The following is a 15,057-nucleotide window of genomic DNA, read 5'->3' on the forward strand; positions in this document are numbered from 1 at the left end:
TCTCCCACACGCCCCGGGCCGATCCGCCGCCACACAGTCCGACCAGCTCCCTCTCCGCTGTACACAGCCCACCGAGAGGGGGGAGGCCAGACGAACAGACACCACAGATCCACGCGAGCCACCACGACCAGGGGACGACCCACCGCGCTCTCGGCAGCGCTCACCGACCACCAGCGGCAGGTCTCTCAGGAGGCTCCAACCGTTCCGCTCAGCCTCACTTCACGGAGCCCGCCGGAATCAGCAGGCGGCAGGCAGCGCCTCACACTGCCCCCAGTGCCCCGCGGCAGATCCTGCGGACCCGGCAGCCAGTTTGATTAATGCAATTGGGTTTCACTGAAATCCGAATTAAACCCAAAGTAATAACATTGATTTGGTGGAAGGACAGTTTCCAGGCGCTCCAATGCGCTATACGTATGGTACGCATACAAGTTGTAGCCTCGTTTTAGTATTTGTTTGCCAAGAATTCTTAGGGTCTAATCAGCTCCGTACCTTGGTTTTAGAATGTAGGAGGTCTGGTGTCTCTCGCTCAGGACTCTATTTCCCAGCAACCTGCAAGGGTAGCCTGGAAACACTGGAGATGGATTTCTCGGCAGGAGAAAAGTACAGCCTCTTCCAGTGCGTCAGTCGGAGGGTCGGCTTCCTTCGGCACTTGCAGCAGCAGGGCGCGTCTGGCAAGTAGATAGTCGAACTGCTCCAAACCACCGTGTGTTTGTTTGGACAAGTGTGGAAATATTTATACCTTGAAGGTGCCGAGTTTGACGTAAGAGTGGACATAATAACTTCATCAGAGACTTAATTCTCTGAAAACTCCATGATTTCCTGGATAAATTAATATTCATGCAGGGGGAAGTCCCTGACTGCTGAAGGCGGGTTATTCCAAGAAATCGTTGTAGATTTTCGGAACTAGTGGAAGTTGCCAAGCCTTATTAGGACTACTTGAGCTATGTCTTAATATGGTTATGATTTCTATGCCTATATAAGGATACAGTATGTTATACCTATATCAGGTCCTAAATCGGGAAAATTACACTAGGCTCCTAAAACGCAATGCAACAACTTCATCATTGGATGCTCTCACGGTTCTAGGTATACCTACAGAGGACGGAAAAAGAAACACAGTAGGGCCACTCTCGGTGTGGAGCTTGTCTCTCTTGTACTCCCTTGACGTACAGTGGCTGTGCTGTCCGGACTAGACATAAACAAGCCTTGGTGGGCGCAAGTGCCCCATTAGTCAAGGTATTGGTGCAGGGGGGCTCCTGGCGGGTCTAGCGTTTTGAAACCCACCAGAGAGAAGAGGCTGATATCTTAGAGCCTCAGGGACCTCCTCATGTTGCGCTGTTCCTTTGACAGGCTCGATGGTCAACCGCATGAGTTACTGGACAGACACAACCCTGCCCCCCCACCCCCAAAAAAAACTCTCCCCTCATATACCCTCCCCCCTCCCTCAAGGGAGATGCTGATTGGTTGTTGAAGTTGCTGGATGGTCGTCCATAGCTTTGGGAGTAGTTCAGATTTTGGACAAGGCGGGACGGTGCAATTGTTGAGGTTCCAGCAGCAAAGCAGGGTTTGGGGCCAAGTAGTGGTACAGTTCTCTGTTCTTGTGGTGACTGCTTTTCTTTGTCCTTCCTTTGGTTCCTAGTAGACTAATTAGAATTTCTGGTGTCAGGGGAACCCCTAAATACTGACGTTGGAGGCATTAATGGGAGTATAGGATAGTAGGCGATGGGCTACTTACCTCCGGGGTGACTACAGCCTCTATATGACAACTTACTGGGGAGAGTGGGCATAAACCTGACCCAGAGTTCTAGTTTGACCAAATCCAAGATGTTGAAACCCATCTTTCGTTGTTCACTTCAGGTAGCCCACCTTAGGGGTGTGACTTGCCATCACTAGCCATCCTGCTGAAGGGGGTGTGAACACCTTCCTCTGGAGCAGGCATTGTTTCTGGCCTCAAAGCACGGCCTTTCACCTGCAGTGGATCAGAAACGTCTGTAGCGGCAGACTGTACGATACCAGTCAGCCCGCACACTAGATACTGTAGTTTTTTCAGGGGGCATCTCTATGGTGCTCTGTAGCTGCATGTTGTTATAAATCTGTGCTGTGAGGGGCTGTTGTGGTAATGTTCCTAAAACCGGGAAAAGACGCAACCCTATATTAATTTTCCAGACTGCAATCACTCATATGCAGTAATACTAGGCCTGGACGGTGAACTCTGCTCCGTTAGCAGAGTTTGCGAAGTTTCCTGCTCTCCGCTCTCCGCCAAGTGCACGGAGTGCAGAAAACTCAGCTCCGCGTAGTGCAGCAGAGTTTTTTTTTTTCCCTGCTCGCGAGTGGTAAGTTTGCGAGCGCTTGCTGCTGCTCGGAAGAATTTCTACCCGAGCAGCAGAAAGACCAGCGCAAACGGCACTTCGCACTGCAATTTTTACCCCAGACGGACCTCTACAGAGTTTTTTTTTTTTTGTCCACAAACTACGCCCAGGCCTGACTAATACCAAAATCCGGCATAAGTGATAGCAGCCAGACTGCTCCCTTCTATGTCCGAATTGGCCCTTCCAGAGGTAGCAGTGTTAGAAGGGGCGATCTGAGGGCCAGGTTGTGCTCACCCGACCACCCCAGGACCCACCTCTCCTACAGATCTTGCTGAGTCTTATGCTGAGGTCTCCACCGGGGAGGACTTGAGTCTAGGATCGTACACACTGAGCTCACACCACACTTACGAACGGACACCACACCGTAGGATTTCAGTAACAAGTTCTTTATAAGCAGTAAAAAGAAAGTAGCACTCTTATGTACAAAGGATCGAGGGATCCCAAAGTCTTGGGGGATTCGGGATTCGGGAAGCGGGACAGTCTTTAGCCTTTGGGCCAGTACGGGGTGTACCCTGCGCACAGCTCTCAATCCTCGAGCCGGGGGATACGGACGATGACGGTCGTACTGGCTGCTTCACTCACGTCGAGTCGGCTCAAGTCGTGATGGTAGCGTCGATGGTCCAGCCGGACCAGAGTACTCCTCGAGCCGAGACGGGGTCAGCAGGGCTCGATCCGGAGAAGTTCGTGAGGAGCCGCGACAGCGTCAACATGGCTCAGATGGAGAGGTCCTTGAGGAGCTGCGACAGCGTCAGCAGGGCTCCGATAGTTTCGAGTTCAAGCTCGAGCCGCGACCGCGTCAGCAGGGCTCCGAGGTCTTTAGCAATGTCGAGCCGCGACAGCGTCAGCAGGGCTCCGGTGGTTCAGTTCCGTGTTACGAAGAAGTAGCCGCGACAACGTCAGCAGGGCTCAGCGAAGCAAGGATGAGTTCTTCTTAGGATCAGCCGCGATCAGATCAGCAGGGCTTTCAGGTCCAAGATACAACTGCCCGCTAGTTGTGGGGCGACCCTTGATATAGTCCAGGGGCCCTTTGATGTCCGGACCCTCTCAGGCGGAGGTCTCATGCCTTGGGGGCTGGTCGTTGGCGAGGTCCTTTGCAGATGCGCCCGGGAATTCCCAGACGCCCAGCAGGTCTGGAGCCAGCACTCGGGGAGGCCAGAGGTGCGATCGAAACTGGCCCACGGGGGAGGCCAAAGGTGTGACAGCAACCAGTCTCTCAGGGGAGGCCGGAGGTGCCATCGAAACTCCCTGGCTTATCTCACTCGGGGAGCCCTTTACCCCCCAGCCGAGATTGGCGCGCCTTTGGAGTCTGGGTTTCGCTGGGGCCGGGGTCACGCTAGGCCCAGGGAGTCGGGGATCTCGGGAAGGGAAAATGGCTGCCGGGCCTTGTGGGGCATGCAGGTTCTAGGCGCTCGGAGCCGGGAGTTGGACGGGACAAGCGGAACTGGTCGTGTAGGGAGCAGGACGACCAGGGACTCGGGGGGGGGGGGGGGGAGGGGCAGGCTACACTAACGGGGCGCTGCGCAGGGGACTCTGGGTGCAGGGCTACCCTAACGGGGTACTGAGGAACGGGGGCAAACCACGCCACGAGGCCAGGTCCAACAAGCCGGCTTTATCCATGGGTGTCTTTCCAATAATGCACTACCTGTCTCTTGACCTAGAGGTTTTATTTTTTTGGTTGCTGAGAAAGCATTTGATTTATTTGAATGGTGAGATTTGTTCAGTTTTCTGAAGGGTGGACTTGGGCGAGGACGTTAACTTCTGGATCTCATTGCTTTACACATCCCTACGAGCCTACATTAGACTAAATGAGCTATTATGCAAACCATATATATTGCGAGGGCTGCCTGCTATTCCTGCTTCTATTTACCATAGCTCTGGCATGCCTAGTCTGGGAGTGTTACTCCAAAATCGGTATTCCGTTTGCCAAAAGGAAGACCCTGTTCTCTTTACATGCAAATAAACATGTACTATGCAAGGAACCCCAAATACAATTTGACTAAATTAAGCAGAGCCTATTGAGTTTGATGGTCTGTCGGGCTGCACATTGACAGATTCAATCCAAGCATTAGAGGCTGCCAGGGCAAGTATTTAAAACTTCTTACAGCGTCCCCTCTGCAGTGGACAAGTGGCTGCTGTAAGATATTTGGGGCTAGATACTAGGGATGTTGATATGGTCCTGAGGGGAAACTATGAAACAGTGATTCATAAGACTCCGGGTCTTGTAGACCTTGGATCTCCCGGCCCTTATTGCCATCATGAAGCACAGCCCTCGATCACATGATGATTTTACCCAAATGACTGTACCCAATAACACTCTCTCAATTGTTCAGTTGTTCTTTCTTCAACTGCGTCCCTTATTTATAACTTAATCTTGGCAAACAACAATCAGGAATGAACTGGCAAATGCTTACACAACCATATAAGTTCAAGTTTCAAATTTGTATAGCGCACTACTCACCCAGAGGGTCTCAAGGCGCTTGAGGGAGGGGGGTACTTTACTTATCGAATATCCAAGTTTTTAGTTGTTTTCTGAAGGAGAGGTGGTTCTGTGTAAGGCGGAGGTGGGTGGGGGAGAGAATTCCAGGTCTTGGCCGCTAAGTAGGAGAAGGATCTTCCCCCCATGGTGGATCTTTGGATGCGTGGAATTGCGGCGAGGGCTTGATTGGACGATCGAAGTTGGCGGGTGGGGGTGTAAAAGGACAGGCGTGTGTTGAGGTATTCAGGTCCTAGGTTGTAGAGGGCTTTGTGTGCGTGGGTGAGGAGACGGAACGTTATTCTCTTGTTGACGGGGAGCCAGTGGAGGTATTTCAGGTGACCGGAAATGTGAGCTTGGCGGGGGACGTCTAGGATGAGTCTGGCTGAGGCGTTTTGGATGCGTTGGAGTTTTTTTTTGTAGTTTGGCTGTGGTTCCGGCGTAAAGGGTGTTTCCGTAGTCCAGTCAGCTTGTGACCTGTGCATGGGTGACCGTCTTTCTTGTTTCGGTGGGGATCCAACGGAAGATTTTTTGAGCATGCATAGGATGTTGAAGCAAGATGATGATACGGCGTTGACTTGTCTGGTCATCGAGAGGGAGGAGTCCAGGATGAAGCCCAGGTTACGTGCGTGATCCTTTGGTATGGGTGCGGTTCCCAGGGCCGGTGGCCACCATGAGTCGTCCCATGCGGAGGGGGATGATCCTAAGATGAGGACTTCTGTTTTGTCCGAGTTCAGTTTTAAACGGCTGTTCTTCATCCACTCGGCTACTTCTTTCATCCCTTCATGTAGGTTGGTTTTGGCGGTGTTTGGGTCTTTGGTGAGGGAGAGGATCAGCTGGGTGTCGTCTGCGTAGGAGATGATGTTGAGGTTGTGTTGGCGTGCGATGGATGCGAGGGGACTCATGTATACGTTGAAGAGGGTGGGACTGAGAGATGATCCTTGTGGTACGCCGCAGATGACTTCGGTGGCCTCTGATCTGAAAGGGGGGAGGCGGACTCTCTGGGTTCTTCCGGCGAGGAACGAGATGATCCAGTTCAGTGCTTTTCCTTGTATCCCGACGTTGCTGAGGCGTTGAATAAGGGTGCTATGACAGACTGTGTCGAAGGCTGCGGAGAGGTCAAGTCGGATGAGGGCAGCTGTTTCTCCGTTGTCCAGTAGAGTTCGAATGTCGTCTGTTGCTGCGATGAGGGCGGTCTCGGTGCTGTGTTTGGCTCGGAAGCCAGACTGCGAAGGGTCGAGGGATTTGTTGGATTCGAGGGTCGAGGGATTTGTTGGATTCGAGGAAGGCGGTGAGCTGACTGTTGACGGCTTTTTCAATGACTTTGGCAGGGAATGGGAGAAGCGAAATGGGGTGGTAGTTCTTAAGTTCAGTGGGGTCAGCTGTGGGTTTCTTCAGGAGGGCGCTGAGTTCGGCATGCTTCCACTTTCCGGGAAGGTAGCGGAGTTGAGGGAGCAGTTGATGACTTCTCGGAGATGGGGTGCGATAATGGAGACTGCTTTGTTCAAAAGGTGCGAACCACCCAAGCTTTATTTATTCACCTCCCAAGCACGTTTTGCTTATCATTGGTATCACTCCAGTTCACCACAGCAGGAGGCGTAGAGGGAAACCGCGGCGCTCTACCCAATAAATACGATCCTTATGCACCCACTTCCCAAGACTTGACAATATATAAATGCTTGCAATACACAACTGCAGGGCTCTTCCAGAACTGTACTCATCGGATTGTCCTTTACATGAGTATGTAATACTCAACAGAATCCAAAGTACAATAACAGCTGACAAAATGAGGCCTTCCCTGTGTAGGTGAGCCATACCATAATTCAGGATTCTAAACGCTTTTGTTGGAACGGAAAACTCTTCACGGTAATGGAAGTGTCGAGCTGTACTGATCTCTGGATTTCTGATGCAGAATTTGTTGTCATAAGCAAATGTGTGTGCCATGATCTAGGCTTGTGGCCTTGTTGGACAAGAAGACCCAGAGCGCTACCCTCCTAAAGGTGGAAGGTTACTACCTTCGCCATGATTACATAATAATAATACCGACCTTTATAAAGCGCGAACAGCAACCTCTACAGAGGTGTCCCGGCGCTAGCAGTAGGTGGTACACAGGTGTAACCTGAAAAGCAGACCGCAATGACACTAGCCCAGACCAAAAAGCCAGGTTTTCACAGCCTTCCGAAATGCCGTCTCTGACTCCATCTGGCGAAAGTTATCTGGCAGAGAGTTCCAAAGTTTGGTTGCCCGCACCGTGAAAGATCTGCCACCCAACCTAGCTTTCAAGAAAGGTGGAGTACAGAGCAGGTTTTGAGAATTAAAGCTCAATGAACGCTTCTGCTTAGAACTACGTAACCGTCGTTTCAGGTAACTCGGACATTTACCAGGAATTGCCCGGAATGCAAAGGTCAGAGCCTTAAACTCAATTCTCTTTGCCAGTGGAGCTCTTTGATATGCGGAGAGACATGATGACGAAATGGTACATGTAGGAGAGTAGGGTCTGCTATCCTATGGTCACCCCAAATTGTTGCTTTTTGCTTCACTGGTTTATGACTTAATGTGGCTGTGGGCCTGCTAATCAGACCCCCAGCCTGCTGTTCTCTCTCTAAATTGATGCCAATGCACATTAGGTGCATTACGAAATTGGAACTGGTTCACCTTATTGGCCCTGTAACAGTGTGCCCCAGGTACCCAGGGCATAGGTGCTTCCAAAGCCTACCAGGGGCTGCAGCACGTATTGTGCCACCCCTGGCCTGGCCTCCATATTTGACACAACTGGCTGATCACTCAGCTGGGGTAAGTCGGTGTAATCACCCCTTACTTAGGTGTAGTATGCCTATACCTAACCCAAAATGGACACATATGTTCCTATCAGCCACTCCTATGGAAGGCCTCATCAATCCTGGAGGCAGCGTGCTTGGAAATATGTGAGATGGTGCTCTGGCATGAGCTGAGCCTGTCTGCAGCTTTCGGAACCAATTCCTTTAGCTGTTCCATGATACTGCCATACCATATACTCTTAAGTGCATTATGAACCTCGCGGTTAAATGCTATCTTTGGTTTGGCTTTATCAAAACATGTCGAGTAAGGTGTCATACGAATTGGAATACTACCCCCTCGCCAGTTCTGGCGACGGGGGTAGCATTCCACCCTCCTAGAGGGGCACGACATGTACCTAACCTGAAACCCGGGTAAAGTTAAACATTAGCCTCAGCATCACAAAATGGATGCTGCCACCACAGACACAAGTCTGACCTCCTGCTGCTGGGAGTCCTTCCAGCGAGGGAGGCTTGGACAAAGGGTTTCCTGCCTTGGGAGGTGCTAGCACCACCCCAGACAGGATTTTGTGTATTGGATAGGACAGGGCTGAATAGAATCAGACATGCCTGGGGCACACAAGGTGTCCCTGTGCATAGGCCAGTTCAAACAGGTCCTGGGGCTCTCCAGCCCCAGTCCTGGTGCGAAACTGGACAAAGGAAAGGGGGTGTAACCACCCCCCTTCCTGGTCCCACCCAGAGGAGGGACCTAGCAGGTAATCCGGCCCCTAGATTTGGAATAAGAGTAGGAGCTGTGTCCCAAGACTTCAGATCATCCTGAACTCGACTTGAAACTAAGAAGAAAACTGGACTTCGACATTCTGCTGCACAGAAGACTGAAGAGAATCTCCCTTGTGGCCAAGGAGTGACCACCCTGTGAATACAGGCACCAACCAGCAACTCGACGTCTGCTTTGCCGCCGCCGGTGCCCGAGCCCAGAGCCTGACAAGACCCAGACTCCCAGACATCTCAGAGCCCGATCCACAGTCCCTGAAAAGAAGAGACCCGTGGAGGCACCGAGAGACGTGGGACCGGACATCTTGGAAGACCCCCGAGAAGCTGACTGCGCAGCACCCGAGGCACCCTAGACGCTGTGCTTTGGGGTTTGAGAAGCACCGACACCGAGCAGCATTTGCACCGAAGATCAGCCCCCCAGCATCTCCACGATCTGCGTGGGGCCCTTTTGCACTTTGCCACTCGACGCGCCATCCCGGTCACTTGCCACACGGCTAGTGGCCATCTTGGCGATGAAAACTACGACTTGCACCGCTGGTCTGGTTGCTCCAGACTGGCCCTTGCTCCCCTGAAAAGGAGCACCCGCTCTGACCTTGCTGGTCCGAGGGATAAGCTTTTTCCACTTCCTGCGTGGCTTGCATTAGCCAAGGCCTGTTTGCTCCAATCAAGTTGCCGACACCGCCATCAGCTAGAGCCTTCGTGGGACAGCTCGTGATCGACTCCTGGACGTCCTTGACCTCTTCGTGTCCACGTGGCTGCGGAGACAAGCTGCACCTCTTCACCTGTTTGCGCCCGACATTGCCTGGTTCCATCCTGGTTCCACGGTAGTCACTGGCTAGTGACTTTGAACATTGTCCCCTCTGCTTTCAGGTCTTCAACTCTTCAGATCCACCCTTGGATCCACCGGAACTCTCCTCGACGACCCGCCTGCAGCATCTTCAGCTCCAAGCACCCTCGACCTGCGTGACGAAACCCGACACTACTTCGCACCTGTGCACCTGCTTCCTGTGGGTGAGGTAACTCAGCAACGCCGGTGTTCCCACACTGGTACACACCTCTAGTGCCTGTGTCTAAAGTTTTATCCTTGTAGGTCCATCGGAAGGTTCCTAAAACACTAACTTTGTAACTTTTACGCACCATTGACTTAACATTGGTGCATGCGTGCACTTTGAGCACTGCACCCGAGTCCCGCGGGCCTTTCCCGACTTCATCACTGCTAGTCCCGAACAGCTCCAGCGATTCCCCAGGCCCTAGGCCTCTTTCCTTTCCCCATAGTGGTTCTTATACCACTATTTTAGTATATGGTTTAGGTGGCCCCTAGGGCTCATCCATATTGTGCAACTTTTGTATATTTAAACTGTGTTTTGTTTTAACGCATTTGCTTCTGTGCTCATAAAGAGTATAGGGGATATTTGTAGAAATAAATCTATATATATTTTCAATATATATCTGTGTGGTGTCCTTTCATTTGGTATTCAAGGGGATTGTGTATGGTAAAACAGCTTGCTTCACCTGCCTTTACAGAGTTTAGCCTAAGACTGCTTTGTCCACGCTACTAGGATAGCTGGTCCATAAGGTTGACTTACAACCAATCATCATAAGGGTTGCTTGGCATGGTACAAGGTGATCACTAGAACTAGTGAGCATCATATACCAGGCCAACTTCTCACAGTACACGTCTGATCAGTCTCACAGCCGCATTCTGTACCATCTGCAGGCTTCTAACTAGGTACCCAGACAGACCCAAATAGAGGCCGGACACGATGAGGGCAGCATACAGTGTAGTGATCAGTAGGAGTGAACAGAATCCTTTGAGCTGGTCACTGTAGTGAGTCCTACAGGCTCACTTGCTTTTTAAAGGTTCCGCTGCTGTGTGTTTAACTCGCCCTTGGCCTACATCCGGTTGGTGTGAAGTGCTTCTCAGAGCAGAAGTGGTGTACCTGCGCTGGGTGTATGTGTCTGGGGAGGGCGCCATGCAGGTACAATGCAGTACTGAGTAGTGCGTGCATGTGTTGGAGGTGCAGGTACCCATGAGTGGTACATTACCTGGAGGATGAGTGCGTGTGCTGGTTGTATGTGTACCTGTAAGTGGTAGAATACTTGAAGGATGCAGCGTGTGCATGTTAGTTGCGCATGCTTAGATGTATTTGTACCTCTTAGTTGTGCAGTGCGCGTATGCTGTATGCATGCACAGGGTGTACAATTACCTGGGGACGGTACAATTCATGGACCCCTAGGCGTGGATGGTGAAACGTGGAGTGAAGTTATAGAGATCTTTCCTCTAGAGATTTGTAGATTGCTGCATTCCTGTTAGCTGGGTGGGAGACACACTTGGGAAGGGAGTGTAGGAGAGTAGGGTCTGCTTCCTATGGTCACCCCCACTTTTTTCTGTGATTCTCTGGATTTTCGACTTTAGTGTGGCTGTGGGCCTGCTAATCAGCCCCACAGCCCAGCTGTTCTCTCTCTAAATTGATACCATGTACTTTAGGTTCATACCTGATTGGGTATTGGGTCACCTCTGTGAGCCCCTGTGTAGTGTACCATAGGTACCCAGGGCGTAGGTGCATCCAAGGCCTACCATGGGCTGCAGCATGTATTATGCCACCCCTGGCTTGCCCTCCAAACTGACACCACAGGTCTGTTCACACAGCCTGGGTAAGGTGGTGTAATCACCCCTTACTTAGATATAGTATACCTATATCTAACGATATATATAGACACATATGCACCTATAAGTCACTCCTATGGTAGGCCTCAACAATCCTGTAGGCAGAGCGCTTGTTTTTATGTGAGATGGTGCCCTAGCATGAGCTGAGCCCCTCTGCAGCTTTCGGAACCATGTCCATATAGCTGTTCTATGAAATAGCCATACCATATACTCTTAAGTGCATTATAATCCTCGCGGTTAATGCTAACTTTGGTTTGGCTTTATCAAAACATGTCGTGTAAGGTGTCCAACACTTTGGAATACTACTACCCCCCCCCCCCCCCCTCCCCCCCCCGACAGTCCTGGTGGCGGGGTTAGCATTCCACCCTTCTAGAGGGAGAAGACATGTAGTTACTGCTTTACCCGGTTAAAGTTAAACAGAGCCTCAGCATCACAAAATGGATGCTGCTGCCACAGACACGAGTCTGACCTCCTGCTGCTGGACGAAACTCCGGCAGGGGAGGCCTGGACAATAGGTTTCCTGCCTTGGGAGGTGCTAGCACCTCCCCAGACAGGCTTTTAGTGTATTGGGGTAGGGAGGGCTGCAAAACGACACACTGCCTGGTACACACAAGGTGCTCCATGCATAGCCCAGTTCAAACCACTTGCTAAAGCACTCCAGCCCCGCTCTGGCGCGTAACTGGACAAAGGAAAAGGAGTGTAACCACCCCCTTCCCATGTCCACCCATAGGAGGGACCTAGCAGGTAATCCAGCCCCTTAGATTAGTATAAAGATAGGAGCTGTGTCTAGAGACATTAGATTATCCTGGAACGAAACTCTGAAACGAAACTCTTGGACCTTCGACTTTCTATATCGACTAGAAGACGGAAGACATCTCCCTTGTGGTCAAGGAGTGACCACCATGTTCAAACAGGCACCACCAGTAACTTGCCGGTTTGCTTTGTCGACGCTCCCGACGGAACCCGAAGACTCAGCTACTCAGGACTGGACTTCCAGACTTCTTGGACTCCAAACCACATCCACAGCAAAGCTGAGACCCGTGGCGGACACGAGAGATGTGGGACCAGACTCCCTAGAGATCCTGCAAATTGCTAACTGCATCGACTCCTGAGGTAACTCGCAGTTGTGCATTGGGGTACGAGAAGCCCCAGACCCGAGCGCCATTTGCACCGAAGCTCAGCCCCCCTCACTCTACGAGTGCCGCGTGGGGCGCGCTCTTGCATTTCAGCTCGACGCGTCTTCCCGGTCGCTAACCCGTTGGCTAGTGAGCCCCCTGAAGGCGAACCTTTGAAATAATCTTGCTTTCCTGGTTGCTCCAGGCTTGCTCCAGCTTCCTTGCAAAGGAGAAGCTCCCCAGACCTTGCTGGTCTGACCTGAAGCCAATCTTCACTTCCTGCGTGGGTTGCGGTTACCAAGGCTTGTTGATTCCAAACCGGATACCGACACCGCAGTCAACTAGATCCTTCGTGGGACAGCTCGAATCCAGCTCCTAGTAGTCGTCGACGCCTCCTGGTCCTCGTGGCTGCAGAGACCAGCTTCACCTCTTCACCTGTTTGCATCGCGACATCACCTGGTTCCATCCTGCTTCCTTCCTGGTCACTGGCTAGTGACCCAGACTCTGTCTCCTCTGCTTTCAGGTTCTTCAGTTCTTCGATCCACTCTTGGATCCACCAGGACACTCCTTATTCGGCCGCTTGCAGCACTTCTTTTGCAGGTCCCCATTGAAGTCATCGACGAAACCAGACACGAAAAGACACCTATGCACCCGGCTTCCCTGGGTGAGGTAACACGAGTACTCCGGTGCTCCCGTGGGTCTTAATATGGTTTGTGAGGCCCCTGGGGCAAAACTGTATTTGTGCAACTTATATTATGCTTAATGAGTAACTTGTGATGTATTTCGATCTCTGACCTCATAAAGAGTGCAGAGGGGTTGTGTTAGTAATAAATACATATATATTTGATATATACCTTGTGTGGTGTCCTTTCATTTGGTATTCAAGGGATTATATATGGTAAAACAGCTGGCTTCACATGCTCTCTGAAGTTTTAGGCTAAGACTGCTGGTCCACGCTAACACTAGGATAGCTGGTCTATAAGGTTGACTTTACAACCACCATCAATAAGGGTCGTTTAGACTCGTGCAAAGTGCCCACTAGAATAGGGGACATCATATGCCAGGCTAACGTCTCACAGGGAAGACCACGGGTAATAGTTGATTCTGGAGAGATCTCTTGGAAGGGTCCTAGGTACATCTCAGGAAGGAGATAAGGCTTATAAGCGAATCATAAAGAGTAGGGCTTGGAGTCCAGGGGTATTCTTGTGATACACACATCACAATGGCTGACATCAAGGTATAAACTCTAGTCACTCCCCGGGCCTGTGTTGTTGGACTATTCACTTCAGAGACGCTCCTGTTTTGCCAGGTGCTTTTCAAGAGGAAGAGGGAGCAGAAAAGTGGATGCATCAACAGAAGCAAAATCCCAACAAAAACTTTAATGACCCAGACCCTAAATCTCATTTGGTGTCTGGAAATGGACTGTAAGAGAGAAAGGGCGTGCGGGGGGGTGAGACCCCAAAAATTGTCATCTGCCAAGAATCCCGATGGGCTGTGTGAGATGGGGACGCTCTGCAAGACCTCTGTCTGTGACCAGAACTGGGGGCCAAGGCCTGCTTGTCTCTGCAGGGTGAGGGGAGATCACCCAGGGAAACAAAGACTGTCTGGCCTGGAGCACCAGCGCCTGCTTGCCTGCCAAGACCGGTGTGCCCTGTGAGGAAGAGGAGTGCGTTGGGAGGGAGCGTAGTCCAGTGAGGAGCCCTGCCAAGTGAACTCCCCATGCGAGGTGAGAGGTAATTGCTGCTGCACCGATTGGGTCGTTGCCTGTGTACAGGACTGAGTCTGTAACCCCTGTATGCCAGGAGAGGGTCGCCGTGAATATAGGCTTAGAAAAGATTGGGGAGAGGAGTTGGCCTAACGGCTAGGGCGCTCGACCTCGGACTTGGGGATCTGGGTTCGAGTCTCGGTAACGACGCCAAAACCTCCTGTGATTCTGGGCAAATCATTTAATCTCCCTGTGCCTAAAAATGAATGTGTCCGTCCTCATGTAACGTAACTGGTGCTATGTAAAGCGCTCTGATACCCGATTCGGTTCGGGTCTAGTTCGCGCTATATAAAACTTTGCAAAAAAAATAAAATTGCTGAGAAAAAATGGCCATAGCCTGAACGATACCGTTGCGGTCACCTTTTGTGCCAGGAGGAGTCACCGTAAATAGAGCCTTAGAAAAGAGTGCTGGATAAAAAGGTCCAAAGCCTGTGCGGTAGCGTTGCGGCAGCCCTGTATGCCAGTAAGAGCTGCCGTGTTAATGACTGCTGTGTGGTAATGGCTGAAGCCTTATGTGACAGCTGTGCGGCTACCTCATATGCAAGGAGGGGCTGCTGGGACTACTTGTGCCATGTTGATCTGGCTGGAGCAATAAGAACTGCGACTGGTCGGACCCTGTTGAGCAAGTGAGGTTGCCGTTGGCACATCATCACGCTAGTTCGGGATTAAGGAGCAGAGTGTTGGAATCAAACCTCCCCACCCCACCCCGCGGAGTCTGCGTAAAGCCACCTCACTTGAGCCAATACGAGTGCCCGTAGATGGGGTGCACTCCAGGACTCTGTGGGCTGCAGTCCTGCCAGAGCAGGTAAGGCTTGTTTCAGGCCTATAGCCCCGGGGGAATTCACTGCCGAGAGCGCTGCGCTCCTAGGACAGTTTTGACTTTAAGAGTCAGAGTGGACTCTTGAAACACCGACTTCTAGTCGGGCATTCTCTGGAGGTTGCCAACAGTGAATGCGGAATAAGCAGCATCGCTACCGCAAGGAGGGAGTGGACCAGGGAATTGCCATTGAAACACCAGAGCCGTGACCTCAAGGGTAATTGTGTTCTTTTGTGACTGTCATATTTTTCCTTTTGTATGGGTTGCGGCATAACTAAAATACATATTTTCATAAAAATTAG

The 15,057-nt window shown here is 51.4% G+C and overlaps 1 protein-coding gene across 1 annotated transcript in view; it reads left to right on the forward strand.

The window, feature by feature from the left end:
* The window catches only part of LOC144752247 (germ cell nuclear acidic protein-like), a 111,666-nt gene that overhangs the window by 38,232 nt on the left and 58,377 nt on the right, over nucleotides 1-15,057 (forward strand). The gene's annotated exons all lie outside the window — the stretch shown is intronic.

Source organism: Lissotriton helveticus, chromosome 4_2 (assembly GCF_964261635.1).
Source record: "Lissotriton helveticus chromosome 4_2, aLisHel1.1, whole genome shotgun sequence".
NCBI lineage: Eukaryota > Metazoa > Chordata > Amphibia > Caudata > Salamandridae > Lissotriton > Lissotriton helveticus.